This window comes from Triturus cristatus, chromosome 12 (assembly GCF_964204655.1).
Source record: "Triturus cristatus chromosome 12, aTriCri1.1, whole genome shotgun sequence".
NCBI classification, from domain to species: Eukaryota; Metazoa; Chordata; class Amphibia; order Caudata; family Salamandridae; genus Triturus; species Triturus cristatus.
Window position 1 is genome coordinate 720,274,580 of NC_140595.1, and position 27,968 is coordinate 720,302,547.

Consider the following 27,968-nt stretch of genomic DNA (forward strand, 5'->3'; position numbering starts at 1 on the left):
CAGTATCCGAGGACAGTGTAAAGCATTTGTTGTACACACTCAGTCAGCAAATGGTCTCACACACTCAAGAACTGAACTCTAGGCCAATGGTTTGTATAAAAAATATATCGTTGTTTTATTTTAGAACCAACAATAGGTATCAAAATATACTTTCTCAGAATAAGATGCTTTAGTTAAATACTTTGCAATAGGCAATTGACTTTTGCAGGTAATAGTTACAGTTTATTGCAATAGGAAACACAATTTCAAATACAATAATACATTGAGCTCAATGGGAATTTTAAGTTATATGCAATTAATTACTTTCAGGATTACTTTTCTAAATCCAGGGCTGGATCCTAGATTCAGTCCTGGGACAGTTCTTGGAAACAAGTGAGTAAATTAGTTTTAGTAACTGTTGTGATTTTCAAGCAATATTTTGCTATTTTAAAAGTTGACACTTAGAAATTTTTTCTGATCAAATTACCAATGTTATCCTATGGAAGGAATTTCACTTAGCAGGTAGGTGGGGTTATGGTTACTTTTTCTATGTCAGTGTTGGATCCTAGATCCAGCACTACTGTACCACCTGTAAGCAGTTGAGAAACTGCGTTTAAGTTATACAAGCGATTTTTAAGGAATATTTATAAGTTTGCAAAATCGTCACTTAGAAGAAATTTTACAGAAAAACAGTCAATGGTTTCCTATGGAAGAAAATTCAAGTTACGGGTAAAGTACATTCTCGTTACTTTGGTAATTCAGTGCTGGGCTCCTAGGCTCAGTACTGGGACATCTATCTAAAACAGGTAAGCAATTACGTTTTCACAATTGGTACGATTTTTAAAGAATATTTGTAAGTTTCAAAAATCGACACTTAGAAACTTTGTCAGCAAAAAGCAAGCAATGATATCCTATGGAAGAAAATTCGAGTTACTGGTAAGTACGGTTAAAATTACTTTTCAGGGTCAGTACTGAGCTACAAGATGCAGCACTGAGGTCTCTCCTGATAACAGGGGAGTAAATCAGAATTCGTTGTTCGGCTGATTTTAGATGAATATTTTAAAGTTCCAAAACTCCACACTTAGAAGAATTTCCAAGTGAAACCAGTCAATGTTAGCCTGTGGAAGAGAAGTGAGTTATCGGCTTTTAGGTAAGTACTCGACTGGCAGAGTTATGGTTCTGGGCATAGACTCAGGGGTCTCCCAGGGGAGTCCCAGTCTACTTGCCAAGCCCTAAACTCCCCTTTTATTACACATAATTTACCCCTAAGGTAGGCCCTAGGTAGTCCTAGGTGCATGATGCTATGCAAGTAAAAGATAAGATATGTACTTTGGTGGTTCGCATGTCCTGTAAGTACCAAACAGTCTATTTCATTTTTCACTACTGTGAGGTCTACCTCTCTCATAGGTTAGCATTGGGTATTCCCCTATACTTTTTATTTGGTAATTCCATATCGGAGAGGCGAAGCTTTATTTATTTATTGAAAATCCTACTTATTGGTGAGGTTGGATTTAACTTTACTATTTTAGAAATGCCACTTTTAGAGAGTGAACATTTCTCTGCACTTACTGCTCTATTTACCTGAAACCTGGCCCCAATACACGTCTGGATTGGGCTGGGTGACAGCAACATTTGTGCCTTCCCTGTAGAGAGCCACAACACAGGTTACTCAACTGCACCTGGGGGGTGAGCTCCGCTCCCCCTCCACCCCCAATAGGTTCAAGAACGATAATTTATGTAAGTAAATACATTACAGCTACAGCTTATAATCATGTTAAATTAAATAATTTGTTGTTAGATGGTTTAAATATTTAAACCTCTGGTACATTTGGTAATTCTGTAAAAGCAGAACCCAACTGCCGTAACATTGCCAACCACAATGCCGTGACTTGGATTCGAACCAAGGTTGCTGCGGCCACAACACAGACTACTAACCACTATACGATCACGGCGAGGTACATGGGCTCAATGACATACACTAACATGGAGAATTTATAATTTGGAACACTCAGGGCTGCTCCTGTGATAGGCTGGATGTATTCATTGCTTCCTCATTCCTCATACAGAGGCTGCGTCTCCTCAGTGGTTGATAGGCTGAAACCGTTTCCTGGCCGCCTGCTTGTGAACTGCCAGGAGTCAAAGATAACACATTACACTTGCGGGCCTGTGATGGGACACCAATGCAGAGAAACCCACTTTGCACAGACCTTCTATTCTGTCTATTAGACCTGCATCTTCCCTGCACCTTTCAAGCCATTTGTATGTGAAGCAAGAAAGAGTTAAGGAGTGATCCATCTACACTTTTATAGGGAGGATGCCGCCGTGAGATCCTCCCAGCTAATCACACGAACAGCAGTAAAGTAATATAAATACACAGTTGAGGGCGGGCTGCAAGGTCATGTTTTTGAGTAATTATTGAAACTGACCTCAGTGGCTCATTAGCAGAGCTGCGGCTAATGACTGGTTCCAAATCATGATGAAGCAAGCACCATGGCTCGTAGGGGACCCACAACACGCTTTTCTTAGCTCACTGAATTAAAGTATAAACTTCCGCCGTGTGTGAGTGGTAAAGGCTTGTTAATATGGTTCCTTTTTCAATTCAAGTCTGACAACAAGAGGCAGAAACCACGTGGCTTCGAAAGCTCTGGATTTTAGCAACCAACGACAGAGAAAGAGAGAACTGGCAGTATGAGAGTTGGAGAAAACAGGAGCGGGAGCAAGGAGCTCAAATGAGATTAATGGCGCGTAAATAGAGAGCGTAAAGGAACAGTTACACAGCTAAGAAAAGGGAAAGAAAGACTAAGGAAAAAAACACAGAAAGAGCCTGTAGAGGAAATTCTCTTCCTGGGACAGCACATTAAGAGAAATTACATAGGGAGAGGTTAAGCATGTAACATGGGGGAGAATAAAAAAGAAAATGCAGTTTTATGAAGTGTGGTTGCCAAATCCAGCCAGCACTTTTGTTCTATTTCTCTCTTTGCATCTTTTATTGGTAAAGTAAGTTTCAAGTGCATGCGCAGGTATGATTGAGAGAGCAATGGTATAATAATTTCAAGTGTTTACACCAGTGCTAAAGTAGGAAGAGAGGTGTAGCAAAGACATGAAAGAGGTAGCGATAATAAATATGTGGAGAGGCAATAGTGACACAAAAATAAGCCACCTATTTATAAAACTGAAATTGAAGAAATACTAAAGGTTAACTTCTGAAATTGTAGACGATAATAACAAGACTCTTGTTGTTGGCAGGATTCGAACCTGCGCGGGGAGACCCCAATGGATTTCAAGTCCATCGCCTTAACCACTCGACCACAACAACTTACTGTAAGCTGCATGCAAATATTTTGTTTGAAAGTATTCAAGTTGTCCCACATCAAAGTACTGATATTCTGCAATGCGCTTTTTAAAAACAATGTTTTTTTCATCATGCACGTTCTGTCCTAAAAACAAAAATTGCATGAGTATATCTCTGGATCTGTAAAAGGATACGCTTGCATGCAAACTCTCATGTGGCACTCAATTTTTTGGACCCTGTTGCACTCTGTTTTTGCGCTGCTTTTAGTCTACGACCCATATTACAGAAGTCTACCATCTCTGAGTATTTGTGACTCCTTTGTAAGTACCTTATCTTTAATCCTTGAAGAGCTCTATAATAAATGGGTCCGTCAAAGATTGCTTGAATGGAAGATAAAAGAAGGCCCACTTGTCTCACCAAATGCCGTAGAGAAACCTGATGTTTTACTCACGTAATCCTCAGTTAATTTTTGTTAGACACGGCATCCTTAAGGTGGCCTACCAGCAACCTTTTTGCTTTTCACCTCACGTTTTGCTCTATCTTTATGTTGGCCTTAGGACTCTAATCACTTTATCACTACTGTGAGAAAGTGGCTCTGTATATACTGTTCCCAAATAGGTACAGTGTGCACAGAGTCCTCAGTACCCAGAGGTTTGACAGAGGCTAAAGTTTGATATAACCTTACTCTCTAAATTGGTAGCTTGCTCGAGCAGTAAGGCAGTATCCGAGGACAGTGTCAAGCATTTGTTGTACACACTCAGTCAGCAAATGGTCTCACACACTCAAGAACTGAACTCTAGGCCAATGGTTTGTATAAAAAATATATTGTTGTTTTATTTTAGAACCAACAATAGGTATCAAAATACACTTTCTCAGAATAAGATGCTTTAGTTAAATACTTTGCAATAGCCAATTGACTTTTGCAGGTAATAGTTACAGTTTATTGCAATAGGAAACACAATTTCAAATACAATAATACATTGAGCTCAATGGGAATTTTAAGTTATATGCAATTAATTACTTTCAGGATTACTTTTCTAAATCCAGGACTGGATCCTAGATTCAGTCCTGGGACAGTTCTTGGAAACAAGTGAGTAAATTCGTTTTAGTAACTGTTGTGATTTTCAAGCAATATTTTGCTATTTTAAAAGTTGACTCTTCGAAATTTTTTCTGATCAAATTACCAATGTTATCCTATGGAAGGAAATTCACTTAGCAGGTAGGTGGGGTTATGGTTACTTTTTCTATGTCAGTGTTGGATCCTAGATCCAGCACTACTGTACCACCTGTAAGCAGTTGAGAAACTGCGTTTAAGTTATACAAGCGATTTTTAAGGAATATTTATAAGTTTGCAAAATCGACACTTAGAAGAAATTTTACAGAAAAACAGTCAATGGTTTCCTATGGAAGAAAATTCAAGTTGCGGGTAAAGTACATTCTCGTTACTTTGGTAATTCAGTGCTGGGCTCCTAGGCTCAGTACTGGGACATCTATCTAAAACAGGTAAGCAATTACGTTTTCACAATTGGTACGATTTTTAAAGAATATTTGTAAGTTTCAAAAATCGACACTTAGAAACTTTGTCAGCAAAAAGCAAGCAATGATATCCTATGGAAGAAAATTCGAGTTACTGGTAAGTACGGTTAAAATTACTTTTCAGGGTCAGTACTGAGCTACAAGATGCAGCACTGAGGTCTCTCCTGATAACAGGTGAGTAAATCAGAATTCGTTGTTCGGCTGATTTTAGATGAATATTTTAAAGTTCCAAAACTACACACTTAGAAGAATTTCCAAGTGGAACCAGTCAATGTTAGCCTATGGAAGAGAAGTGAATTATCGGCTTTTAGGTAAGTACTCGACTGGCAGAGTTATGGTTCTGGGCATAGACTCAGGGGTCTCCCAGGGGAGTCCCAGTCTACTTGCCAAGCCCTAAACTCCCCTTTTATTACATATAATTTACCCCTAAGGTAGGCCCTAGGTAGTCCTAGGTGCATGATGCTATGCAAGTAAAAGATAAGATATGTACTTTGGTGGTTCGCATGTCCAGTAAGTACCAAACAGTCTATTTCATTTTTCACTACTGTGAGGTCTACCTCTCTCATAGGTTAGCATTGGGTATTCCCCTGTACTTTTTATTTGGTAATTCCATATCGGAGAGGAGTAGTTTTATTTATTTATTGAAAATCCTACTTACTGGTGAGGTTGGATTTAACTTTACTATTTTAGAAATGCCACTTTTAGAGAGTGGACATTTCTCTGCACTTACTGCTCTATTTACCTGAAACCAGGCCCCAATACACGTCTGGATTGGGCTGGGTGACAGCAACATTTGTGCCTTCCCTGTAGAGAGCCACAACACAGGTTACTCAACTGCACCTGGGGGGTGAGCTCCGCTCCCCCTCCACCCCCAATAGGTTCAAGAACGATAATTTATGTAAGTAAATACATTATAGCTACAGCTTATAATCATGTTAAATTAAATAATTTGTTGTTAGATGGTTTAAATATTTAAACCTCTGGTACATTTGGTAATTCTGTAAAAGCAGAACCCAACTGCCGTAACATTGCCAACCACAATGCCGTAACTTGGATTCGAACCAAGGTTGCTGCGGCCACAACGCAGAGTACTAACCACTATACGATCACAGCGAGCTACATGGGGTCAATGACATACACTAACATGGAGAATTTATAATTTGGAACACTCAGGGCTGCTCCTGGTATAGGCTGGAAGTATTCATTGCTTCCTCATTCCTCATACAGAGGCTGCGTCTCCTCAGTGGTTGATAGGCTGAAACCGTTTCCTGGCCGCCTGCTTGTGAACTGCCAGGAGTCAAAGATAACACATTACACTTGCGGGCCTGTGATGGGACACCAATGCAGAGAAACCCACTTGGCACAGACCTTCTATTCTGTCTATTAGACCTGCATCTTCCCTGCACCTTTCAAGCCATTTGTATGTGAAGCAAGAAAGAGTTAAGGAGTGATCCATCTACACTTTTATAGGGAGGATGCCGCCGTGAGCTCCTCCTAGCTAATCACACGAACAGCAGTAAAGTAATATAAATACACAGTTGAGGGCGGGCTGCAAGGTCATGTTTTTGAGTAATTATTGAAACTGACCTCAGTGGCTCATTAGCAGAGCTGCGGCTAATGACTGGTTCCAAATCATGATGAAGCAAGCACCATGGCTCGTAGGGGACCCACAACACGCTTTTCTTAGCTCACTGAATTAAAGTATAAACTTCCGCCGTGTGTGAGTGGTAAAGGCTTGTTAATATGGTTCCTTTTCCAATTCAAGTATGACAACAAGAGGCAGAAACCACGTGGCTTCGAAAGCTTTGGATTTTAGCCACCAACCACAGAGAAAGAGAGAACTGGCAGTATGAGAGTTGGAGAAAACAGGAGCGGGAGCAAGGAGCTCAAATGAGATTAATGGCGCGTAAATAGAGAGCGTAAAGGAACAGTTACACAGCTAAGAAAAGGGAAAGAAAGACTAAGGAAAAAAACACAGAAAGAGCCTGTAGATGAAATTCTCTTCCTGGGACAGCAGATTAAGAGAAATTACATAGGGAGAGGTTAAGCATGTAAAACGGGAGAGAATAAAAAAGAAAATGCAGTTTTATGAAGTGTGTTTGCCAAATCCAGCCACCACTTTTGTTCTATTTCTCTCTTTGCATCTTTTATTGGTAAAGTAAGTTTCAAGTGCATGCCCAGGTATGATTGAGAGAGCAATGGTATAATAATTTGAAGCGTTTACACCAGTGCTAAAGTAGGAAGAGAGGTGTAGCAAAGACATGAAAGAGGTAGCGATAATAAATATGTGGAGAGGCAATAGTGACACAAAAATAAGCCACCTATTTTTAAAACTGAAATTGAAGAAATACTAAAGGTTAACTTCTGAAATTGTAGACGATAATAACAAGATTCTCGTTGTTGGCAGGATTCGAACCTGCGCGGGGAGACCCCAATGGATTTCAAGTCCATCGCCTTAACCACTCGGCCACAACAACTTACTGTAAGCTGCATGCAAATATTTTGTTTGAAAGTATTCAAGTTGTCCCACATCAAAGTACTGATATTCTGCAATGCGCTTTTTAAAAACAATGTTTTTTTCATCATGCACGTTCTGTCCTAAAAACAAAAATTGCATGAGTATATCTCTGGATCTGTAAAAGGATACGCTTGCATGCAAACTCTCATGTGGCACTCAATTTTTTGGACCCTGTTGCACTCTGTTTTTGCGCTGCTTTTAGTCTACGACCCATATTACAGAAGTCTACCATCTCTGAGTATTTGTGACTCCTTTGTAAGTACCTTATCTTTAATCCTTGAAGAGCTCTATAATAAATGGGTCCGTCAAAGATTGCTTGAATGGAAGATAAAAGAAGGCCCACTTGTCTCACCAAATGCCGTAGAGAAACCTGATGTTTTACTCACGTAATCCTCAGTTAATTTTTGTTAGACACGGCATCCTTAAGGTGGCCTACCAGCAACCTTTTTGCTTTTCACCTCACGTTTTGCTCTATCTTTATGTTGGCCTTAGGACTCTAATCACTTTATCACTACTGTGAGAAAGTGGCTCTGTATATACTGTTCCCAAATAGGTACAGTGTGCACAGAGTCCTCAGTACCCAGAGGTTTGACAGAGGCTAAAGTTTGATATAACCTTACTCTCTAAATTGGTAGCTTGCTCGAGCAGTAAGGCAGTATCCGAGGACAGTGTCAAGCATTTGTTGTACACACTCAGTCAGCAAATGGTCTCACACACTCAAGAACTGAACTCTAGGCCAATGGTTTGTATAAAAAATATATTGTTGTTTTATTTTAGAACCAACAATAGGTATCAAAATATACTTTCTCAGAATAAGATGCTTTAGTTAAATACTTTGCAATAGCCAATTGACTTTTGCAGGTAATAGTTACAGTTTATTGCAATAGGAAACACAATTTCAAATACAATAATACATTGAGCTCAATGGGAATTTTAAGTTATATGCAATTAATTACTTTCAGGATTACTTTTCTAAATCCAGGACTGGATCCTAGATTCAGTCCTGGGACAGTTCTTGGAAACAAGTGAGTAAATTCGTTTTAGTAACTGTTGTGATTTTCAAGCAATATTTTGCTATTTTAAAAGTTGACTCTTCGAAATTTTTTCTGATCAAATTACCAATGTTATCCTATGGAAGGAAATTCACTTAGCAGGTAGGTGGGGTTATGGTTACTTTTTCTATGTCAGTGTTGGATCCTAGATCCAGCACTACTGTACCACCTGTAAGCAGTTGAGAAACTGCGTTTAAGTTATACAAGCGATTTTTAAGGAATATTTATAAGTTTGCAAAATCGACACTTAGAAGAAATTTTACAGAAAAACAGTCAATGGTTTCCTATGGAAGAAAATTCAAGTTACGGGTAAAGTACATTCTCGTTACTTTGGTAATTCAGTGCTGGGCTCCTAGGCTCAGTACTGGGACATCTATCTAAAACAGGTAAGCAATTACGTTTTCACAATTGGTACGATTTTTAAAGAATATTTGTAAGTTTCAAAAATCGACACTTAGAAACTTTGTCAGCAAAAAGCAAGCAATGATATCCTATGGAAGAAAATTCGAGTTACTGGTAAGTACGGTTAAAATTACTTTTCAGGGTCAGTACTGAGCTACAAGATGCAGCACTGAGGTCTCTCCTGATAACAGGTGAGTAAATCAGAATTCGTTGTTCGGCTGATTTTAGATGAATATTTTAAAGTTCCAAAACTACACACTTAGAAGAATTTCCAAGTGGAACCAGTCAATGTTAGCCTATGGAAGAGAAGTGAATTATCGGCTTTTAGGTAAGTACTCGACTGGCAGAGTTATGGTTCTGGGCATAGACTCAGGGGTCTCCCAGGGGAGTCCCAGTCTACTTGCCAAGCCCTAAACTCCCCTTTTATTACATATAATTTACCCCTAAGGTAGGCCCTAGGTAGTCCTAGGTGCATGATGCTATGCAAGTAAAAGATAAGATATGTACTTTGGTGGTTCGCATGTCCTGTAAGTACCAAACAATCTATTTCATTTTTCACTACTGTGAGGTCTACCTCTCTCATAGGTTAGCATTGGGTATTCCCCTGTACTTTTTATTTGGTAATTCCATATCGGAGAGGAGTAGTTTTATTTATTTATTGAAAATCCTACTTACTGGTGAGGTTGGATTTAACTTTACTATTTTAGAAATGCCACTTTTAGAGAGTGAACATTTCTCTGCACTTACTGCTCTATTTACCTGAAACCAGGCCCCAATACACGTCTGGATTGGGCTGGGTGACAGCAACATTTGTGCCTTCCCTGTAGAGAGCCACAACACAGGTTACTCAACTGCACCTGGGGGGTGAGCTCCGCTCCCCCTCCACCCCCAATAGGTTCAAGAACGATAATTTATGTAAGTAAATACATTATAGCTACAGCTTATAATCATGTTAAATTAAATAATTTGTTGTTAGATGGTTTAAATATTTAAACCTCTGGTACATTTGGTAATTCTGTAAAAGCAGAACCCAACTGCCGTAACATTGCCAACCACAATGCCGTAACTTGGATTCGAACCAAGGTTGCTGCGGCCACAACGCAGAGTACTAACCACTATACGATCACAGCGAGCTACATGGGGTCAATGACATACACTAACATGGAGAATTTATAATTTGGAACACTCAGGGCTGCTCCTGGTATAGGCTGGAAGTATTCATTGCTTCCTCATTCCTCATACAGAGGCTGCGTCTCCTCAGTGGTTGATAGGCTGAAACCGTTTCCTGGCCGCCTGCTTGTGAACTGCCAGGAGTCAAAGATAACACATTACACTTGCGGGCCTGTGATGGGACACCAATGCAGAGAAACCCACTTGGCACAGACCTTCTATTCTGTCTATTAGACCTGCATCTTCCCTGCACCTTTCAAGCCATTTGTATGTGAAGCAAGAAAGAGTTAAGGAGTGATCCATCTACACTTTTATAGGGAGGATGCCGCCGTGAGCTCCTCCTAGCTAATCACACGAACAGCAGTAAAGTAATATAAATACACAGTTGAGGGCGGGCTGCAAGGTCATGTTTTTGAGTAATTATTGAAACTGACCTCAGTGGCTCATTAGCAGAGCTGCAGCTAATGACTGGTTCCAAATCATGATGAAGCAAGCACCATGGCTCGTAGGGGACCCACAACACGCTTTTCTTAGCTCACTGAATTAAAGTATAAACTTCCGCCGTGTGTGAGTGGTAAAGGCTTGTTAATATGGTTCCTTTTCCAATTCAAGTATGACAACAAGAGGCAGAAACCACGTGGCTTCGAAAGCTTTGGATTTTAGCCACCAACCACAGAGAAAGAGAGAACTGGCAGTATGAGAGTTGGAGAAAACAGGAGCGGGAGCAAGGAGCTCAAATGAGATTAATGGCGCGTAAATAGAGAGCGTAAAGGAACAGTTACACAGCTAAGAAAAGGGAAAGAAAGACTAAGGAAAAAAACACAGAAAGAGCCTGTAGATGAAATTCTCTTCCTGGGACAGCAGATTAAGAGAAATTACATAGGGAGAGGTTAAGCATGTAAAACGGGAGAGAATAAAAAAGAAAATGCAGTTTTATGAAGTGTGTTTGCCAAATCCAGCCACCACTTTTGTTCTATTTCTCTCTTTGCATCTTTTATTGGTAAAGTAAGTTTCAAGTGCATGCCCAGGTATGATTGAGAGAGCAATGGTATAATAATTTGAAGCGTTTACACCAGTGCTAAAGTAGGAAGAGAGGTGTAGCAAAGACATGAAAGAGGTAGCGATAATAAATATGTGGAGAGGCAATAGTGACACAAAAATAAGCCACCTATTTTTAAAACTGAAATTGAAGAAATACTAAAGGTTAACTTCTGAAATTGTAGACGATAATAACAAGATTCTCGTTGTTGGCAGGATTCGAACCTGCGCGGGGAGACCCCAATGGATTTCAAGTCCATCGCCTTAACCACTCGGCCACAACAACTTACTGTAAGCTGCATGCAAATATTTTGTTTGAAAGTATTCAAGTTGTCCCACATCAAAGTACTGATATTCTGCAATGCGCTTTTTAAAAACAATGTTTTTTTCATCATGCACGTTCTGTCCTAAAAACAAAAATTGCATGAGTATATCTCTGGATCTGTAAAAGGATACGCTTGCATGCAAACTCTCATGTGGCACTCAATTTTTTGGACCCTGTTGCACTCTGTTTTTGCGCTGCTTTTAGTCTACGACCCATATTACAGAAGTCTACCATCTCTGAGTATTTGTGACTCCTTTGTAAGTACCTTATCTTTAATCCTTGAAGAGCTCTATAATAAATGGGTCCGTCAAAGATTGCTTGAATGGAAGATAAAAGAAGGCCCACTTGTCTCACCAAATGCCGTAGAGAAACCTGATGTTTTACTCACGTAATCCTCAGTTAATTTTTGTTAGACACGGCATCCTTAAGGTGGCCTACCAGCAACCTTTTTGCTTTTCACCTCACGTTTTGCTCTATCTTTATGTTGGCCTTAGGACTCTAATCACTTTATCACTACTGTGAGAAAGTGGCTCTGTATATACTGTTCCCAAATAGGTACAGTGTGCACAGAGTCCTCAGTACCCAGAGGTTTGACAGAGGCTAAAGTTTGATATAACCTTACTCTCTAAATTGGTAGCTTGCTCGAGCAGTAAGGCAGTATCCGAGGACAGTGTCAAGCATTTGTTGTACACACTCAGTCAGCAAATGGTCTCACACACTCAAGAACTGAACTCTAGGCCAATGGTTTGTATAAAAAATATATTGTTGTTTTATTTTAGAACCAACAATAGGTATCAAAATATACTTTCTCAGAATAAGATGCTTTAGTTAAATACTTTGCAATAGCCAATTGACTTTTGCAGGTAATAGTTACAGTTTATTGCAATAGGAAACACAATTTCAAATACAATAATACATTGAGCTCAATGGGAATTTTAAGTCATATGCAATTAATTACTTTCAGGATTACTTTTCTAAATCCAGGACTGGATCCTAGATTCAGTCCTGGGACAGTTCTTGGAAACAAGTGAGTAAATTCGTTTTAGTAACTGTTGTGATTTTCAAGCAATATTTTGCTATTTTAAAAGTTGACTCTTCGAAATTTTTTCTGATCAAATTACCAATGTTATCCTATGGAAGGAAATTCACTTAGCAGGTAGGTGGGGTTATGGTTACTTTTTCTATGTCAGTGTTGGATCCTAGATCCAGCACTACTGTACCACCTGTAAGCAGTTGAGAAACTGCGTTTAAGTTATACAAGCGATTTTTAAGGAATATTTATAAGTTTGCAAAATCGACACTTAGAAGAAATTTTACAGAAAAACAGTCAATGGTTTCCTATGGAAGAAAATTCAAGTTACGGGTAAAGTACATTCTCGTTACTTTGGTAATTCAGTGCTGGGCTCCTAGGCTCAGTACTGGGACATCTATCTAAAACAGGTAAGCAATTACGTTTTCACAATTGGTACGATTTTTAAAGAATATTTGTAAGTTTCAAAAATCGACACTTAGAAACTTTGTCAGCAAAAAGCAAGCAATGATATCCTATGAAAGAAAATTCGAGTTACTGGTAAGTACGGTTAAAATTACTTTTCAGGGTCAGTACTGAGCTACAAGATGCAGCACTGAGGTCTCTCCTGATAACAGGTGAGTAAATCAGAATTCGTTGTTCGGCTGATTTTAGATGAATATTTTAAAGTTCCAAAACTACACACTTAGAAGAATTTCCAAGTGGAACCAGTCAATGTTAGCCTATGGAAGAGAAGTGAATTATCGGCTTTTAGGTAAGTACTCGACTGGCAGAGTTATGGTTCTGGGCATAGACTCAGGGGTCTCCCAGGGGAGTCCCAGTCTACTTGCCAAGCCCTAAACTCCCCTTTTATTACATATAATTTACCCCTAAGGTAGGCCCTAGGTAGTCCTAGGTGCATGATGCTATGCAAGTAAAAGATAAGATATGTACTTTGGTGGTTCGCATGTCCTGTAAGTACCAAACAGTCTATTTCATTTTTCACTACTGTGAGGTCTACCTCTCTCATAGGTTAGCATTGGGTATTCCCCTGTACTTTTTATTTGGTAATTCCATATCGGAGAGGAGTAGTTTTATTTATTTATTGAAAATCCTACTTACTGGTGAGGTTGGATTTAACTTTACTATTTTAGAAATGCCACTTTTAGAGAGTGAACATTTCTCTGCACTTACTGCTCTATTTACCTGAAACCAGGCCCCAATACACGTCTGGATTGGGCTGGGTGACAGCAACATTTGTGCCTTCCCTGTAGAGAGCCACAACACAGGTTACTCAACTGCACCTGGGGGGTGAGCTCCGCTCCCCCTCCACCCCCAATAGGTTCAAGAACGATAATTTATGTAAGTAAATACATTATAGCTACAGCTTATAATCATGTTAAATTAAATAATTTGTTGTTAGATGGTTTAAATATTTAAACCTCTGGTACATTTGGTAATTCTGTAAAAGCAGAACACAACTGCCGTAACATTGCCAACCACAATGCCGTAACTTGGATTCGAACCAAGGTTGCTGTGGCCACAACGCAGAGTACTAACCACTATACGATCACAGCGAGCTACATGGGGTCAATGACATACACTAACATGGAGAATTTATAATTTGGAACACTCAGGGCTGCTCCTGGTATAGGCTGGAAGTATTCATTGCTTCCTCATTCCTCATACAGAGGCTACGTCTCCTCAGTGGTTGATAGGCTGAAACCGTTTCCTGGCCGCCTGCTTGTGAACTGCCAGGAGTCAAAGATAACACATTACACTTGCGGGCCTGTGATGGGACACCAATGCAGAGAAACCCACTTGGCACAGACCTTCTATTCTGTCTATTAGACCTGCATCTTCCCTGCACCTTTCAAGCCATTTGTATGTGAAGCAAGAAAGAGTTAAGGAGTGATCCATCTACACTTTTATAGGGAGGATGCCGCCGTGAGCTCCTCCTAGCTAATCACACGAACAGCAGTAAAGTAATATAAATACACAGTTGAGGGCGGGCTGCAAGGTCATGTTTTTGAGTAATTATTGAAACTGACCTCAGTGGCTCATTAGCAGAGCTGCGGCTAATGACTGGTTCCAAATCATGATGAAGCAAGCACCATGGCTCGTAGGGGACCCACAACACGCTTTTCTTAGCTCACTGAATTAAAGTATAAACTTCCGCCGTGTGTGAGTGGTAAAGGCTTGTTAATATGGTTCCTTTTCCAATTCAAGTATGACAACAAGAGGCAGAAACCACGTGGCTTCGAAAGCTTTGGATTTTAGCCACCAACCACAGAGAAAGAGAGAACTGGCAGTATGAGAGTTGGAGAAAACAGGAGCGGGAGCAAGGAGCTCAAATGAGATTAATGGCGCGTAAATAGAGAGCGTAAAGGAACAGTTACACAGCTAAGAAAAGGGAAAGAAAGACTAAGGAAAAAAACACAGAAAGAGCCTGTAGATGAAATTCTCTTCCTGGGACAGCAGATTAAGAGAAATTACATAGGGAGAGGTTAAGCATGTAAAACGGGAGAGAATAAAAAACAAAATGCAGTTTTATGAAGTGTGTTTGCCAAATCCAGCCACCACTTTTGTTCTATTTCTCTCTTTGCATCTTTTATTGGTAAAGTAAGTTTCAAGTGCATGCCCAGGTATGATTGAGAGAGCAATGGTATAATAATTTGAAGCGTTTACACCAGTGCTAAAGTAGGAAGAGAGGTGTAGCAAAGACATGAAAGAGGTAGCGATAATAAATATGTGGAGAGGCAATAGTGACACAAAAATAAGCCACCTATTTATAAAACTGAAATTGAAGAAATACTAAAGGTTAACTTCTGAAATTGTAGACGATAATAACAAGATTCTCGTTGTTGGCAGGATTCGAACCTGCGCTGGGAGACCCCAATGGATTTCAAGTCCATCGCCTTAACCACTCGGCCACAACAACTTACTGTAAAGTGCATGCAAATATTTTGTTTGAAAGTATTCAAGTTGTCCCACATCAAAGTACTGATATTCTGCAATGCGCTTTTTAAAAACAAGGTTTTTTTCATCATGCACGTTCTGTCCTGAAAACAAAAATTGCATGAGTATATCTCTGGATCTGTAAAAGGATACGCTTGCATGCAAACTCTCATGTGGCACTCAATTTTTTGGACCCTGTTGCACTCTGTTTTTGCGCTGCTTTTAGTCTACGACCCATATTACAGAGGTCTACCATCTCTGAGTATTTGTGACTCCTTTGTAAGTACCTTATCTTTAATCCTTGAAGAGCTCTATAATAAATGGGTCCGTCAAAGATTGCTTGAATGGAAGATAAAACAAGGCCCACTTGGCTCACCAAATGCCGTAGAGAAACCTGATGTTTTACTCACGTAATCCTCAGTTCATTTTTGTTAGACATGGCATCCTTAAGGTGGCCTACCAGCAACCTTTTTGCTTTTCACCTCACGTTTTGCTCTATCTTTATGTTGGCCTTAGGACTCTAATCACTTTATCACTACTGTGAGAAAGTGGCTCTGTATATACTGTTCCCAAATAGGTACAGTGTGCACAGAGTCCTCAGTGCCCAGAGGTTTGACAGAGGCTAAAGTTTGATATAACCTCACTCTCTAAAGTGGTAGCTTGCTCGAGCAGTAAGGCAGTATCCGAGGACAGTGTAAAGCATTTGTTGTACACACTCAGTCAGCAAATGGTCTCACACACTCAAGAACTGAACTCTAGGCCAATGGTTTGTATAAAAAATATATTGTTGTTTTATTTTAGAACCAACAATAGGTATCAAAATATACTTTCTCAGAATAAGATGCTTTAGTTAAATACTTTGTAATAGCCAATTGACTTTTGCAGGTAATAGTTACAGTTTATTGCAATAGGAAACACAATTTCAAATACAATAATACATTGAGCTCAATGGGAATTTTAAGTTATATGCAATTAATTACTTTCAGGATTACTTTTCTAAATCCAGGACTGGATCCTAGATTCAGTCCTGGGACAGTTCTTGGAAACAAGTGAGTAAATTCGTTTTAGTAACTGTTGTGATTTTCAAGCAATATTTTGCTATTTTAAAAGTTGACTCTTCGAAATTTTTTCTGATCAAATTACCAATGTTATCCTATGGAAGGAAATTCACTTAGCAGGTAGGTGGGGTTATGGTTACTTTTTCTATGTCAGTGTTGGATCCTAGATCCAGCACTACTGTACCACCTGTAAGCAGTTGAGAAACTGCGTTTAAGTTATACAAGCGATTTTTAAGGAATATTTATAAGTTTGCAAAATCGACACTTAGAAGAAATTTTACAGAAAAACAGTCAATGGTTTCCTATGGAAGAAAATTCTAGTTACGGGTAAAGTACATTCTCGTTACTTTGGTAATTCAGTGCTGGGCTCCTAGGCTCAGTACTGGGACATCTATCTAAAACAGGTAAGCAATTACGTTTTCACAATTGGTACGATTTTTAAAGAATATTTGTAAGTTTCAAAAATCGACACTTAGAAACTTTGTCAGCAAAAAGCAAGCAATGATATCCTATGGAAGAAAATTCGAGTTACTGGTAAGTACGGTTAAAATTACTTTTCAAGGTCTGTACTGAGCTACAAGATGCAGCACTGAGGTCTCTCCTGATAACAGGTGAGTAAATCAGAATTCGTTGTTCGGCTGATTTTAGATGAATATTTTAAAGTTCTAGAACTACACACTTAGAAGAATTTCCAAGTGGAACCAGTCAATGTTAGCCTATGGAAGAGAAGTGAATTATCGGCTTTTAGGTAAGTACTCGACTGGCAGAGTTATGGTTCTGGGCATAGACTCAGGGGTCTCCCAGGGGAGTCCCAGTCTACTTGCCAAGCCCTAAACTCCCCTTTTATTACATATAATTTACCCCTAAGGTAGGCCCTAGGTAGTCCTAGGTGCATGATGCTATGCAAGTAAAAGATAAGATATGTACTTTGGTGGTTCGCATGTCCTGTAAGTACCAAACAGTCTATTTCATTTTTCACTACTGTGAGGTCTACCTCTCTCATAGGTTAGCATTGGGTATTCCCCTGTACTTTTTATTTGGTAATTCCATATCGGAGAGGAGTAGTTTTATTTATTTATTGAAAATCCTACTTACTGGTGAGGTTGGATTTAACTTTACTATTTTAGAAATGCCACTTTTAGAGAGTGAACATTTCTCTGCACTTACTGCTCTATTTACCTGAAACCAGGCCCCAATACACGTCTGGATTGGGCTGGGTGACAGCAACATTTGTGCCTTCCCTGTAGAGAGCCACAACACAGGTTACTCAACTGCACCTGGGGGGTGAGCTCCGCTCCCCCTCCACCCCCAATAGGTTCAAGAACGATAATTTATGTAAGTAAATACATTATAGCTACAGCTTATAATCATGTTAAATTAAATAATTTGTTGTTAGATGGTTTAAATATTTAAACCTCTGGTACATTTGGTAATTCTGTAAAAGCAGAACCCAACTGCCGTAACATTGCCAACCACAATGCCGTAACTTGGATTCGAACCAAGGTTGCTGCGGCCACAACGCAGAGTACTAACCACTATACGATCACAGCGAGCTACATGGGGTCAATGACATTCACTAACATGGAGAATTTATAATTTGGAACACTCAGGGCTGCTCCTGGTATAGGCTGGATGTATTCATTGCTTCCTCATTCCTCATACAGAGGCTGCGTCTCCTCAGTGGTTGATAGGCTGAAACCGTTTCCTGGCCGCCTGCTTGTGAACTGCCAGGAGTCAAAGATAACACATTACACTTGCGGGCCTGTGATGGGACACCAATGCAGAGAAACCCACTTGGCACAGACCTTCTATTCTGTCTATTAGACCTGCATCTCGCCTGCACCTTTCAAGCCATTTGTATGTGAAGCAAGAAAGAGTTAAGGAGTGATCCATCTACACTTTTATAGGGAGGATGCCGCCGTGAGCTCCTCCTAGCTAATCACACGAACAGCAGTAAAGTAATATAAATACACAGTTGAGGGCGGGCTGCAAGGTCATGTTTTTGAGTAATTATTGAAACTGACCTCAGTGGCTCATTAGCAGAGCTGCGGCTAATGACTGGTTCCAAATCATGATGAAGCAAGCACCATGGCTCGTAGGGGACCCACAACACGCTTTTCTTAGCTCACTGAATTAAAGTATAAACTTCCGCCGTGTGTGAGTGGTAAAGGCTTGTTAATATGGTTCCTTTTCCAATTCAGGTATGACAACAAGAGGCAGAAACCACGTGGCTTCGAAAGCTTTGGATTTTAGCCACCAACCACAGAGAAAGAGAGAACTGGCAGTATGAGAGTTGGAGAAAACAGGAGCGGGAGCAAGGAGCTCAAATGAGATTAATGGCGCGTAAATAGAGAGCGTAAAGGAACAGTTACACAGCTAAGAAAAGGGAAAGAAAGACTAAGGAAAAAAACACAGAAAGAGCCTGTAGATGAAATTCTCTTCCTGGGACAGCAGATTAAGAGAAATTACATAGGGAGAGGTTAAGCATGTAACACGGGGGAGAATAAAAAAGAAAATGCAGTTTTATGAAGTGTGTTTGCCAAATCCAGCCAGCACTTTTGTTCTATTTCTCTCTTTGCATCTTTTATTGGTAAAGTAAGTTTCAAGTGCATGCCCAGGTATGATTGAGAGAGCAATGGTATAATAATTTGAAGCGTTTACACCGGTGCTAAAGTAGGAAGAGAGGTGTAGCAAAGACATGAAAGAGGTAGCGATAATAAATATGTGGAGAGGCAATAGTGACACAAAAATAAGCCACCTATTTATAAAACTGAAATTGAAGAAATACTAAAGGTTAACTTCTGAAATTGTAGCCGATAATAACAAGATTCTCATTGTTGGCAGGATTCGAACCTGCGCTGGGAGACCCCAATGGATTTCAAGTCCATCGCCTTAACCACTCGGCCACAACAACTTACTGTAAAGTGCATGCAAATATTTTGTTTGAAAGTATTCAAGTTGTCCCACATCAAAGTACTGATATTCTGCAATGCGCTTTTTAAAAACAAGGTTTTTTTCATCATGCACGTTCTGTCCTGAAAACAAAAATTGCATGAGTATATCTCTGGATCTGTAAAAGGATACGCTTGCATGCAAACTCTCATGTGGCACTCAATTTTTTGGACCCTGTTGCACTCTGTTTTTGCGCTGCTTTTAGTCTACGACCCATATTACAGAGGTCTACCATCTCTGAGTATTTGTGACTCCTTTGTAAGTACCTTATCTTTAATCCTTGAAGAGCTCTATAATAAATGGGTCCGTCAAAGATTGCTTGAATGGAAGATAAAACAAGGCCCACTTGTCTCACCAAATGCCGTAGAGAAACCTGATGTTTTACTCACGTAATCCTCAGTTCATTTTTGTTAGACATGGCATCCTTAAGGTGGCCTACCAGCAACCTTTTTGCTTTTCACCTCACGTTTTGCTCTATCTTTATGTTGGCCTTAGGACTCTAATCACTTTATCACTACTGTGAGAAAGTGGCTCTGTATATACTGTTCCCAAATAGGTACAGTGTGCACAGAGTCCTCAGTGCCCAGAGGTTTGACAGAGGCTAAAGTTTGATATAACCTCACTCTCTAAAGTGGTAGCTTGCTCGAGCAGTAAGGCAGTATCCGAGGACAGTGTAAAGCATTTGTTGTACACACTCAGTCAGCAAATGGTCTCACACACTCAAGAACTGAACTCTAGGCCAATGGTTTGTATAAAAAATATATTGTTGTTTTATTTTAGAACCAACAATAGGTATCAAAATATACTTTCTCAGAATAAGATGCTTTAGTTAAATACTTTGTAATAGCCAATTGACTTTTGCAGGTAATAGTTACAGTTTATTGCAATAGGAAACACAATTTCAAATACAATAATACATTGAGCTCAATGGGAATTTTAAGTTATATGCAATTAATTACTTTCAGGATTACTTTTCTAAATCCAGGACTGGATCCTAGATTCAGTCCTGGGACAGTTCTTGGAAACAAGTGAGTAAATTCGTTTTAGTAACTGTTGTGATTTTCAAGCAATATTTTGCTATTTTAAAAGTTGACTCTTTGAAATTTTTTCTGATCAAATTACCAATGTTATCCTATGGAAGGAAATTCACTTAGCAGGTAGGTGGGGTTATGGTTACTTTTTCTATGTCAGTGTTGGATCCTCGATCCAGCACTACTGTACCACCTGTAAGCAGTTGAGAAACTGCGTTTAAGTTATACAAGCGATTTTTAAGGAATATTTATAAGTTTGCAAAATCGACACTTAGAAGAAATTTTACAGAAAAACAGTCAATGGTTTCCTATGGAAGAAAATTCAAGTTACGGGTAAAGTACATTCTCGTTACTTTGGTAATTCAGTGCTGGGCTCCTAGGATCAGTACTGGGACATCTATCTAAAACAGGTAAGCAATTACGTTTTCACAATTGGTACGATTTTTAAAGAATATTTGTAAGTTTCAAAAATCGACACTTAGAAACTTTGTCAGCAAAAAGCAAGCAATGATATCCTATGGAAGAAAATTCGAGTTACTGGTAAGTACGGTTAAAATTACTTTTCAGGGTCAGTACTGAGCTACAAGATGCAGCACTGAGGTCTCTCCTGATAACAGGTGAGTAAATCAGAATTCGTTGTTCGGCTGATTTTAGATGAATATTTTAAAGTTCCAAAACTACACACTTAGAAGAATTTCCAAGTGGAACCAGTCAATGTTAGCCTATGGAAGAGAAGTGAATTATCGGCTTTTAGGTAAGTACTCGACTGGCAGAGTTATGGTTCTGGGCATACTCAGGGGTCTCCCAGGGGAGTCCCAGTCTACTTGCCAAGCCCTAAACTCCCCTTTTATTACATATAATTTACCCCTAAGGTAGGCCCTAGGTAGTCCTAGGTGCATGATGCTATGCAAGTAAAAGATAAGATATGTACTTTGGTGGTTCGCATGTCCTGTAAGTACCAAACAGTCTATTTCATTTTTCACTACTGTGAGGTCTACCTCTCTCATAGGTTAGCATTGGGTATTCCCCTGTACTTTTTATTTGGTAATTCCATATCGGAGAGGAGTAGTTTTATTTATTTATTGAAAATCCTACTTACTGGTGAGGTTGGATTTAACTTTACTATTTTAGAAATGCCACTTTTAGAGAGTGAACATTTCTCTGCACTTACTGCTCTATTTACCTGAAACCAAGCCCCAATACACGTCTGGATTGGGCTGGGTGACAGCAACATTTGTGCCTTCCCTGTAGAGAGCCACAACACAGGTTACTCAACTGCACCTGGGGGGTGAGCTCTGCTCCCCCTCCACCCCCAATAGGTTCAAGAACGATAATTTATGTAAGTAAATACATTATAGCTACAGCTTATAATCATGTTAAATTAAATAATTTGTTGTTAGATGGTTTAAATATTTAAACCTCTGGTACATTTGGTAATTCTGTAAAAGCAGAACCCAACTGCCGTAACATTGCCAACCACAATGCCCTAACTTGGATTCGAACCAAGGTTGCTGCGGCCACAACGCAGAGTACTAACCACTATACGATCACAGCGAGCTACATGGGGTCAATGCCATACACTAACATGGAGAATTTATAATTTGGAACACTCAGGGCTGCTCCTGGTATAGGCTGGATGTATTCATTCCTTCCTCATTCCTCATACAGAGGCTGCGTCTCCTCAGTGGTTGATAGGGTGAAACCGTTTCCTGGCCGCCTGCTTGTGAACTGCCAGGAGTCAAAGATAACACATTACACTTGCAGGCCTGTGATGGGACACCAATGCAGAGAAACCCACTTGGCACAGACCTTCTATTCTGTCTATTAGACCTGCATCTCCCCTGCACCTTTCAAGCCATTTGTATGTGAAGCAAGAAAGAGTTAAGGAGTGATCCATCTACACTTTTATAGGGAGGATGCCGCCGTGAGCTCCTCCCAGCTAATCACACGAACAGCAGTAAAGTAATATAAATACACAGTTGAGGGCGGGCTGCAAGGTCATGTTTTTGAGTAATTATTGAAACTGACCTCAGTGGCTCATTAGCAGAGCTGCGGCTAATGACTGGTTCCAAATCATGATGAAGCAAGCACCATGGCTCGTAGGGGACCCACAACACGCTTTTCTTAGCTCACTGAATTAAAGTATAAACTTCCGCCGTGTGTGAGTGGTAAAGGCTTGTTAATATGGTTCCTTTTCCAATTCAAGTCTGACAACAAGAGGCAGAAACCACGTGGCTTCGAAAGCTCTGGATTTTAGCAACCAACCACAGAGAAAGAGAGAACTGGCAGTATGAGAGTTGGAGAAAACAGGAGCGGGAGCAAGGAGCTCAAATGAGATTAATGGCGCGTAAATACAGAGCGTAAAGGAACAGTTACACAGCTAAGAAAAGGGAAAGAAAGACTAAGGAAAAAAACACAGAAAGAGCCTGTAGAGGAAATTCTCTTCCTGGGACAGCAGATTAAGAAAAATTACATAGGGAGAGGTTAAGCATGTAACATGGGGGAGAATAAAAAAGAAAATGCAGTTTTATGAAGTGTGTTTGCCAAATCCAGCCAGCACTTTTGTTCTATTTCTCTCTTTGCATCTTTTATTGGTAAAGTAAGTTTCAAGTGCATGCGCAGGTATGATTGAGAGAGCAATGGTATAATAATTTCAAGCGTTTACACCAGTGCTAAAGTAGGAAGAGAGGTGTAGCAAAGACATGAAAGAGGTAGCGATAATAAATATGTGGAGAGGCAATAGTGACACAAAAATAAGCCACCCATTTATAAAACTGAACTTGAAGAAATACTAAAGGTTAACTTCTGAAATTGTAGCCGATAATAACAAGATTGTCGTTGTTGGCAGGATTTGAACCTGTGCGGGGAGACCCCAATGGATTTCAAGTCCATCGCCTTAACCACTCGGCCACAACAACTTACTGTAAGCTGCATGCAAATATTTTGTTTGAAAGTATTCAAGTTGTCCCACATCAAAGTACTGATATTCTGCAATGCGCTTTTTAAAAACAATGTTTTTTTCATCATGCACGTTCTGTCCTAAAAACAAAAATTGCATGATTATATCTCTGGATCTGTAAAAAGATACGCTTGCATGCAAACTCTCATGTGGCACTCAATTTTTTGGACCCTGTTGCACTCTGTTTTTGCGCTGCTTTTAGTCTACGACCCATATTACAGAAGTCTACCATCTCTGAGTATTTGTGACTCCTTTGTAAGTACCTTATCTTTAATCCTTGAAGAGCTCTATAATAAATGGGTCCGTCAAAGATTGCTTGAATGGAAGATAAAAGAAGGCCCACTTGTCTCACCAAATGCCGTAGAGAAACCTGATGTTTTACTCACGTAATCCTCAGTTCATTTTTGTTAGACATGGCATCCTTAAGGTGCCCTACCAGCAACCTTTTTGCTTTTCACCTCACGTTTTGCTCTATCTTTATGTTGGCCTTAGGACTCTAATCACTTTATCACTACTGTGAGAAAGTGGCTCTGTATATACTGTTCCCAAATAGGTACAGTGTGCACAGAGTCCTCAGTGCCCAGAGGTTTGACAGAGGCTAAAGTTTGATATAACCTTACTCTCTAAAGTGGTAGCTTGCTCGAGCAGTAAGGCAGTATCCGAGGACAGTGTAAAGCATTTGTTGTACACACTCAGTCAGCAAATGGTCTCACACACTCAAGAACTGAACTCTAGGCCAATGGTTTGTATAAAAAATATATCGTTGTTTTATTTTAGAACCAACAATAGGTATCAAAATATACTTTCTCAGAATAAGATGCTTTAGTTATAAAATTTGCAATAGGCAATTGACTTTTGCAGGTAATAGTTACAGTTTATTGCAATAGGAAACACAAATTCAAATACAATAATACATTGAGCTCAATGGGAATTTTAAGTTATATGCAATTCATTACTTTCAGGATTACTTTTCTAAATCCAGGACTGGATCCTAGATTCAGTCCTGGGACAGTTCTTGGAAACAAGTGAGTAAATTCGTTTTAGTAACTGTTGTGATTTTCAAGCAATATTTTGCTATTTTAAAAGTTGACACTTCGAAATTTTTTCTGATCAAATTACCAATGTTATCCTACGGAAGGAAATTCACTTAGCAGGTAGGTGGGGTTATGGTTACTTTTTCTATGTCAGTGTTGGATCCTAGATCCAGCACTACTGTACCACCTGTAAGCAGTTGAGAAACTGCGTTTAAGTTATACAAGCGATTTTTAAGGAATATTTATAAGTTTGCAAAATCGACACTTAGAAGAAATTTTACAGAAAAACAGTCAATGGTTTCCTATGGAAGGAAATTCAAGTTACGGGTAAAGTACATTCTCGTTACTTTGGTAATTCAGTGCTGGGCTCCTAGGCTCAGTACTGGGACATCTATCTAAAACAGGTAAGCAACTACGTTTTCACAATTGGTACGATTTTTAAAGAATATTTGTAAGTTTCAAAAATCGACACTTAGAAACTTTGTCAGCAAAAAGCAAGCAATGATATCATATGGAAGAAAATTCGAGTTACTGGTAAGTACGGTTAAAATTACTTTTCAGGGTTAGTACTGAGCTACAAGATGCAGCACTGAGGTCTCTCCTGATAACAGGGGAGTAAATCAGAATTCGTTGTTCGGCTGATTTTAGATGAATATTTTAAAGTTCCAAAACTCCACACTTAGAAGAATTTCCAAGTGAAACCAGTCAATGTTAGCCTGTGGAAGAGAAGTGAGTTATCGGCTTTTAGGTAAGTACTCGACTGGCAGAGTTATGGTTCTGGGCATAGACTCAGGGGTCTCCCAGGGGAGTCCCAGTCTACTTGCCAAGCCCTAAACTCCCCTTTTATTACATATAATTTACCCTTAAGGTAGGCCCTAGGTAGTCCTAGGTGCATGATGCTATGCAAGTAAAACATAAGATATGTACTTTGGTGGTTCGCATGTCCTGTAAGTACCAAACAGTCTATTTCATTTTTCACTACTGTGAGGTCTACCTCTCTCATAGGTTAGCATTGGGTATTCCCCTATACTTTTTATTTGGTAATTCCATATCGGAGAGGAGTAGCTTTATTTATTTATTGAAAATCCTACTTATTGGTGAGTTTGGATTTAACTTTACTATTTTAGAAATGCCACTTTTAGAGAGTGAACATTTCTCTGCACTTACTGCTCTATTTACCTGAAACCTGGCCCCAATACACGTCTGGATTGGGCTGGGTGACAGCAACATTTGTGCCTTCCCTGTAGAGAGCCACAACACAGGTTACTCAACTGCACCTGGGGGGTGAGCTCCGCTCCCCCTCCACCCCCAATAGGTTCAAGAACGATAATTTATGTAAGTAAATACATTACAGCTACAGCTTATAATCATGTTAAATTAAATAATTTGTTGTTAGATGGTTTAAATATTTAAACCTCTGGTACATTTGGTAATTCTGTAAAAGCAGAACCCAACTGCCGTAACATTGCCAACCACAATGCCGTGACTTGGATTCGAACCAAGGTTGCTGCTGCCACAACGCAGACTACTAACCACTATACGATCACGGCGAGGTACATGGGCTCAATGACATACACTAACATGGAGAATTTATGATTTGGAACACTCAGGGCTGCTCCTGTGATAGGCTGGATGTATTCATTGCTTCCTCATTCCTCATACAGAGGCTGCGTCTCCTCAGTGGTTGATAGGCTGAAACCGTTTCCTGGCCGCCTGCTTGTGAACTGCCAGGAGTCAAAGATAACACATTACACTTGCGGGCCTGTGATGGGACACCAATGCAGAGAAACCCACTTGGCACAGACCTTCTATTCTGTCTATTAGACCTGCATCTTCCCTGCACCTTTCAAGCCATTTGTATGTGAAGCAAGAAAGAGTTAAGGAGTGATCCATCTACACTTTTATAGGGAGGATGCCGCCGTGAGCTCCTCCCAGCTAATCTTACGAACAGCAGTAAAGTAATATAAATACACAGTTGAGGGCGGGCTGCAAGGTCATGTTTTTGAGTAATTATTGAAACTGACCTCAGTGGCTCATTAGCAGAGCTGCGGCTAATGACTGGTTCCAAATCATGATGAAGGAAGCACCATGGCTCGTAGGGGACCCACAACACGCTTTCTTAGCTCACTGAATTAAAGTATAAACTTCCGCCGTGTGTGAGTGGTAAAGGCTTGTTAATATGGTTCCTTTTCCAATTCAAGTCTGACAACAAGAGGCAGAAACCACGTGGCTTCGAAAGCTCTGGATTTTAGCAACCAACCACAGAGAAAGAGAGAACTGGCAGTATGAGAGTTGGAGAAAACAGGAGCGGGAGCAAGGAGCTCAAATGAGATTAATGGCGCGTAAATAGAGAGCGTAAAGGAACAGTTACACAGCTAAGAAAAGGGAAAGAAAGACTAAGGAAAAAAACACAGAAAGAGCCTGTAGAGGAAATTCTCTTCCTGGGACAGCAGATTAAGAGAAATTACATAGGGAGAGGTTAAGCATGTAACATGGGGGAGAATAAAAAAGAAAATGCAGTTTTATGAAGTGTGTTTGCCAAATCCAGCCAGCACTTTTGTTCTATTTCTCTCTTTGCATCTTTTATTGGTAAAGTAAGTTTCAAGTGCATGCGCAGGTATGATTGAGAGAGCAATGGTATAATAATTTCAAGCGTTTACACCAGTGCTATAGTAGGAAGAGAGGTGTAGCAAAGACATGAAAGAGGTAGCGATAATAAATATGTGGAGAGGCAATAGTGACACAAAAATAAGCCGCCCATTTATAAAACTGAAATTGAAGAAATACTAAAGGTTAACTTCTGAAATTGTAGACGATAATAACAAGATTCTCGTTGTTGGCAGGATTCGAACCTGCGCGGGGAGACCCCAATGGATTTCAAGTCCATCACCTTAACCACTCGGCCACAACAACTTACTGTAAGCTGCATGCAAATATTTTGTTTGAAAGTATTCAAGTTGTCCCACATCAAAGTACTGATATTCTGCAATGCACTTTTTAAAAACAATGTTTTTTTCATCATGCACGTTCTGTCCTAAAAACAAAAATTGCATGATTATATCTCTGGATCTGTAAAAGGATACGCTTGCATGCAAACTCTGATGTGGCACTCAATTTTTTGGACCCTGTTGCACTCTGTTTTTGCGCTGCTTTTAGTCTACGACCCATATTACAGAAGTCTACCATCTCTGAGTATTTGTGACTCCTTTGTAAGTACCTTATCTTTAATCCTTGAAGAGCTCTATAATAAATGGGTCCGTCAAAGATTGCTTGAATGGAAGATAAAAGAAGGCCCACTTGTCTCACCAAATGCCGTAGAGAAACCTGATGTTTTACTCACGTAATCCTCAGTTCATTTTTGTTAGACATGGCATCCTTAAGGTGCCCTACCAGCAACCTTTTTGCTTTTCACCTCACGTTTTGCTCTATCTTTATGTTGGCCTTAGGACTCTAATCACTTTATCACTACTGTGAGAAAGTGTCTCTGCATATACTGTTCCCAAATAGGTACAGTGTGCACAGAGTCCTCAGTGCCCAGAGGTTTGACAGAGGCTAAAGTTTGATATAACCTTACTCTCTAAAGTGGTAGCTTGCTCGAGCAGTAAGGCAGTATCCGAGGACAGTGTAAAGCATTTGTTGTACACACTCAGTCAGC

The 27,968-nt window shown here is 39.8% G+C and overlaps 7 non-coding genes across 7 annotated transcripts; all 7 read right to left on the bottom strand.

The window, feature by feature from the left end:
• Window positions 1–3,213: 3,213 nt before the first annotated feature.
• TRNAS-UGA (transfer RNA serine (anticodon UGA)) lies at window positions 3,214–3,295 on the bottom strand. Its single transcript has one exon. It is a non-coding gene; the product is annotated as a tRNA-Ser (tRNA).
• A 3,907-nt stretch (window positions 3,296–7,202) lies between these two features.
• Window positions 7,203–7,284, bottom strand: TRNAS-UGA (transfer RNA serine (anticodon UGA)). The gene has a single exon. It is a non-coding gene; the product is annotated as a tRNA-Ser (tRNA).
• Window positions 7,285–11,191: 3,907 nt separating this feature from the next.
• On the bottom strand, window positions 11,192–11,273 carry TRNAS-UGA (transfer RNA serine (anticodon UGA)). The gene has a single exon. It is a non-coding gene; the product is annotated as a tRNA-Ser (tRNA).
• A 3,907-nt stretch (window positions 11,274–15,180) lies between these two features.
• TRNAS-UGA (transfer RNA serine (anticodon UGA)) lies at window positions 15,181–15,262 on the bottom strand. The gene has a single exon. It is a non-coding gene; the product is annotated as a tRNA-Ser (tRNA).
• Window positions 15,263–19,169: 3,907 nt separating this feature from the next.
• Window positions 19,170–19,251, bottom strand: TRNAS-UGA (transfer RNA serine (anticodon UGA)). Its single transcript has one exon. It is a non-coding gene; the product is annotated as a tRNA-Ser (tRNA).
• Window positions 19,252–23,156: 3,905 nt separating this feature from the next.
• On the bottom strand, window positions 23,157–23,238 carry TRNAS-UGA (transfer RNA serine (anticodon UGA)). The gene has a single exon. It is a non-coding gene; the product is annotated as a tRNA-Ser (tRNA).
• Window positions 23,239–27,144: 3,906 nt separating this feature from the next.
• TRNAS-UGA (transfer RNA serine (anticodon UGA)) lies at window positions 27,145–27,226 on the bottom strand. The gene has a single exon. It is a non-coding gene; the product is annotated as a tRNA-Ser (tRNA).
• Between the last annotated feature and the right edge of the window lie 742 nt (window positions 27,227–27,968).